Below are 6,033 nucleotides of genomic sequence, written 5' to 3'. Positions count from 1 at the left end.
ACTTTACACCTTTTAATTTACTTTATGGTCATGAAATGCCATTACCATTTTTAACAACCTTAGAAGCTTCACGCCGACGATATGATATAGATGAAAATTATGCCGCGGAATTAAGTGAACGTCTCAATAAAGTTCGGGATGTTGCTCGTGCAAATTTAGAAGATAAAGCCGATTAGCGTACAGATAAATTTAATAAAAAGGCTAAAGAGCGTACTTTCAAAATTGGGGATAAAGTTTATTTAGATTGCCCCGCGCCGAAAGGTAAAAACCTCGCAACAAAGTTCCGACCCAAATGGGAAGGACCATTTACGGTTATCGGCCAAAAGGGCCCGGTAACATATGAGATTCGATTCTCTGACGGGAAAATAGATAAGGTACATGCTAATAGATTAAAATTATGTAAGGGTAATGAGCAGCACATTCCTTCACACCGGAAGGAAAGACGTGGTCTAAGGGATACTGATTACGGACCGTTAACATATCCCTCATATGTGCCATTTTATCCGCCGCCGTCGAGGCAGGAACCGCGTAATTCGTCGCGAACGTCCGAAACAGAGACATTTTCAGAGGATTCGTCGTCCTCGGGTGATAGCGATATGACAATATTTGATATTTCTGATCACACCCGATCTCGCTCTCCTGAGAATAGGAGTACAAATCCATTTCTAAATACTAATCCGTTTTTAACGTCAACTCCAATTACTCAACCAACTACGTCCTCTGCCAAGGCAGAATCGTCAAACTTGAGTTCTTGGGTATCTTCAGTACTTGATACATTAGTCGACCAAGCCGCGGATTCACAAGTAATTTATGAAAACTTTCCAAGTCGTTCGGCAGCAAATCTGCCACAACCTATTAGTAATAATGATACTCGTACGCCACACGATCATGGATAATTTGTTACAGCCAGCTTATGGACTATAATAATCATTGTACTATCATGTATTTCTTTAGCTGAATCGATTATTGTATACGATTGTCAATCACCATCAGCTAATATTTCTGTAATCTCGCTTAAAGATGTTGCATCCTGCCCCGACCCTGATACTCAATATAAAACAGAGCCGCGAAAGGTTCAAGCTTTGCAGAAAAAACGTTTTAATTCAGTTCAAGTACGAATTTGCCTAATTGAAATTACGCGTACAATTTATCATTGTGGTATGTTCTCACACACAAGTGTTGTCAATAATGGCTACGATTCGTATATTTATCCGGTGGGTGCAGACGCTTGTGATCGCATTCACACATTCCACGAATGGCGAGGACCAAGTGGACACCTAGTGGCAAGAATTCAACCGAACTCCACCACAACTTCCACAGTGTTTTAGCTGGAACAGCCAGCAGCACTGGCTCTTGTCAGGGCTCTTCGTACCATGAAGATGGAAATTCATGGGAAGATGTAGTAGTACAAGCACTACTTAAAGTTCATAATGAAGACTATTATGCACCAGTTACCTTAGATGAAAACAAAGTACATCTTAGATCTGGAATTGCATGCGATTATACAAAAGGACATTGTATGGATTTAAATGTGGGCGAGGCCTACTGGACACTTAATCCACAACAATCATGCGCGGAATATTTTGCGCTGTATGCTGGACATGGTCATCAAATTACAGAACTGGTAAACCCCAAGGATCCAATAGATTATGTGGTAGTAGAAGCCCAAGAAAAAGTGTTCGCCCTACGTCTCGGAAAAGAAACATACAATTGTGGAGCCAAAATGTTTAACACTGACCACCCTGAACTCTTAGTAATTTTGTACAATACCACGGAACCAATTCGTGAATGGACTCAAGACTTTCAAAAAGGAGATATTGATTTAACAATCTACGTAAATACAAAATTTCTTTACGTCGAACAATCCCTGAAAACTTCATTAGCAGCAGCCCATACCTATGCTGTACATCGTCGCTGTCTTTTACATCGAGAGATTCTTCTAAATCGCCTAGCTCTTGCATCAGTTTTACCTTCTGTTACAACATCCTTAATTCAACGCAGTATGGGATACCTCGGGAAACTCGCAGGCGAGGTCTTGTATATCCTTCAATGTGTACCAAAAGTAGCTCACATCCGTCGCGAAGATGTTTGTTACGCCCAACTTCCAGTCACAGTAAATAATCAATCATACTTTATGGCACCGTTAACGAGAATTCTTCAAACCACAGGCGAAGAAATACCTTGCAATAGTGTGATACCTCCTATGTACTACATAGATTATAAATGGGTTAGTTTTCATCCTAAACCAGCATCATCTCAACCACCAAAAGAACTCCAAACCGAAATCGAGACAACGGAATTATTTCAACCGATCCAGAATGTTGGATCTGGCGGCTTGTACAAAGAAATCGAAGTCAAAGAAGCACAAAAAGCATTTGTTTTTGGACTTGAAAGAGATGCTTTAAACAATATTTTAGTACGAAAAGTATCAGGCGAACCTGTTAATTCCAACAAATATACGGGATATAATCTATTAAATCAAGAAGATTTGGAACGCTTAGCCCAAGATACAACGAAAAGATTGTATGGATGGCTTACCTTTATTGGAAATTGGACCAGTACTTGTCTGGGAATTTACGTCGTGTGTCGACTATTTAAGTTTATGCTGGAAATCGTCCTCAACGCTCTAACAATTCACCGTAGTGAAGGTGGATGCACTTGGAAGATTTTTGCTTCCTTTTGGGACACTATGACTTATTACGTTCTTCACTATTCATATAAGAAATTTCTACGTCCTACCACTCAAGAGACCGAGTCAAATTCTTCAGATTATGAAATACCAGTCAAATCGGTTATGGAAACTGCACCAATTACATTGCCACCTCCTAGCACAGCGCCTCCACCCCCGCCGCCGCGTCCTACATATCTTACCTTACAAAAACACGTTGAGAACGAACTGCAAAACCCGTTCCCAAATTACAAGGGTTGGATGTAATTGATCAATAATCTAATTATAATCTACTCGTAAAATGCACTTTTTACTCCTTACATTTATTGCACATATGTATTTAAGGAAAAGAATTTATGGTAAATGACCTTGTATCTTCACAATTTATCTCACAATAATATTATATTCTCTAGCACTTAGCATTCAAAATCTTATAAATAATCTACCTCACCTACTGCACTTAGCATAAATCAAAGATCCATTGCACAATGTACACCCTTCGGGTTTCGCGAGGTGACAGTAATAAAAGTTCAGTTCGGGATTTTGACGATAAATACTTTTAGTGCTTCTGTGTTTTCTGACCTACTGGACGGTAGGGTCTGCAGCACCCCTACCGGGTACGCTGGCATTGGGAGCCATCCCAACCGTGACATGGGCCGGCATGTACCGTCACGTAACGGTCCCGTCAAACCAATGTCTTGTCCAAGTGGACCTAACGGCATTGTCCAGCCCACCATGGGACCACACGTTGGTCGTCTGGACAGACGAACAAACGGGTGACCTTCGCACCCTGAAAACCACCCTGTCCACCATCCTCCTCCAAGGCCATGTAGATCGAACGTATAACGTGACCATCATCTCCATGTCCTTTAATAATAACACTTCCTCCGAGCTGGAACGAAGATATACCACGATCCATTGTTTGCCCCCATCCCTAAATCACCGGTTCTTCCTGGCCGGCTGGATAACTGGCCTCCTTTGTGCCCTTTTCGTCGTGGTTGCTACTTGCACCTATTTGGCCCATCGCATCCAGAACCCTGCATCCCCTATCCGTCGCCTTACAACTCTATCCCAAGAGCAGTCCACCCCCATAACAACACCTCCTCCAGCCACTTGGCAATTTGACGAGTCAGACCAACCCCATTATGCAACTCCCCGAGTCCCCCGTCGACTTTCCTCAAGCTCGTCCTTCCACTCCTTCCAGACAGATCTCTATGTGGACATGAATAATCCCACTTCCCCTCCCTTCGAGATGATCCACTTTCCTCCCCCCCCGTTTAGAGAAACCCTAGTCTAATCACTATTCTTTTAGCGGAGGACCACCCGGCCTATAAGGTCTTCCTCCTTGTGGAGGCCTTTTTTTTTGAAGAACTTGGGGGAACTTTTATTCCGGGGTGGGCGCCCGGAATGCATCAGCCTAAAAGAAATTGACGACACGGAGTGGGGGTACGCTCCAGCGACTCAAAGGCCACCGGTCTTCGCTGCCCGGTTTGAGGACCGGGTGATACGGGCCTGGACCGTCGAGGGCAGTGAGCCCTGCCACGTGGCAGTACTCATTCATCCGGGGTATCATACCACCCCACCCCTGCTACAACGGACTTATGGAGCCACGACGGGCTTCGATATCGAGGGCCTCCACTGGTTGGAGCACGCGCCGATCAGGGAATGGCACTTCCCGCGTGCGCCCACTCCAGCCCCCGCCGCCACTCCCGTCATGTCAGTGGCCCCCAGGGTTCTACACCCACCCCCGGCCACCATAACAACGGCTTCCTCCCCTCCCCCACCGATGGTGGAACTCACGGCGGCCCCAGATGCTACGGCTTCCGAGGACTCGAATTGGGACGCCTGAGTTAGGTGGGCCCCGCTTAGCCCAACCATTGTTATTTTTATTCATGATTTATGTTTGCATGCGTTTTTTTTTTTTCTACTAAGTATAAGTGTCCTACCAAATGTTAGACGATATTTTCTTTCCACCTGCCCACGTTCTTTCAAAAACTTATGCAATTTTAGCATAACTTTTTCTGGAAAATCGGGAGCCAATGTAGCGGCCCCTTTACAAAGCATCATTAATCTGAATGCACTTGTTCAAAAATCTATCATTACATTGCCTAAAAAGAATACGCACATTGCTTTTAGTTGTGTCTTTTAAGAAATCAATACCAATACATCTATTCTAAAAATATACCATGACATTGCCTCAAAGGAATTGTCTTGCATGCGTACCCATAATAAACCTTCAAGTTTATGAAGGCAGGTGCGTGCCTTATCTTTAGGACCAAGTTGACTCATCCTCAATTGTTCACTCAATTGCTCTCAAAATGACACCCCCACACCCTAAATACCAATAAGGAACAAAAGATTACTATGCAGCAGGTGCAAGGAGGCGCCCAGGACAATAGAACCATCCATATCTCAAGTAATAAATAACGATGTAACAAAAATAAACTCTGAAACAGGGGTTGACAATTATTAGACAGGCTAATGTTTTATAGTATCATTAACACCTAAAAATAGGAATTCTGAGAAACTCAGAATGCTTTTAGGATAATTGGATAATTGTAGTTGGCATAATTTGGAATATTCTAAAACTTTAGATTTGAGTAATTATCTTTGATTCTTAATTCTGATTTGCTGGTACACTAAGAGATAATGATTTCAAAGTCAAAAAGACATTATAAACAATTAATAAATGATTTTTAAAAAATAATAAACTTAGAAAACAGACACACAACGACATCTCTTTTCCAATAGTTGATCTAAAAACCCACCCCTAAATTAAAGAAGGGGAAGAATTTAACCCCGTAACCAACCCCTAGCAACCAATCGGATTAGGGCAAAACAAAAACAACCAATCAAATATAGTTGCTGGTATTACGACCCATAATCATGCAAATGATGGACTATATAAACTCAAAGAAATTTGGTAATATAGACTCTGAATCTTTCAAGTTTGAAAGTTCAGTTTTATAGTCGTCAAAGTGCTTGTGCCGTAAAAAGTTTCATCACCAGACAGCAAGATGCAGACCATAACTAAACAACTTTCCACTTTCGAGTTCTGCTATGGGCCGCCGCGCCACTCCTCCCGGCCCTATGGGCTTTATGTGCGAAATTGTGAGAAAGAAAATTGACTTTGTTTATAATTCAAGTGATAATTATTAACTAACATTCTTACTCTACTAACTCTTGTGTCGCACGCCCTTGTATGTTTAGTATTAAAACCTGGATCTTTGATACCGTTGTTTATTGCCATGTTCCTTTGTTACGCTACCATTTATTTTGGGCCAACATCGTATTAGCCTCCGAAGAGAATTTAACATTAATGGCTCCAGGAGGGTTCATTCGTAAGTTAATATTTGGCCCGAACA

This window comes from Gnatocerus cornutus, chromosome 10 (genome assembly GCF_029298725.1).
Source record: "Gnatocerus cornutus isolate USDA-ARS CGAHR chromosome 10, icGnaCorn1.1, whole genome shotgun sequence".
Classification (NCBI taxonomy): domain Eukaryota; kingdom Metazoa; phylum Arthropoda; class Insecta; order Coleoptera; family Tenebrionidae; genus Gnatocerus; species Gnatocerus cornutus.
Note: the sequence above shows the minus strand (reverse complement) of the source record.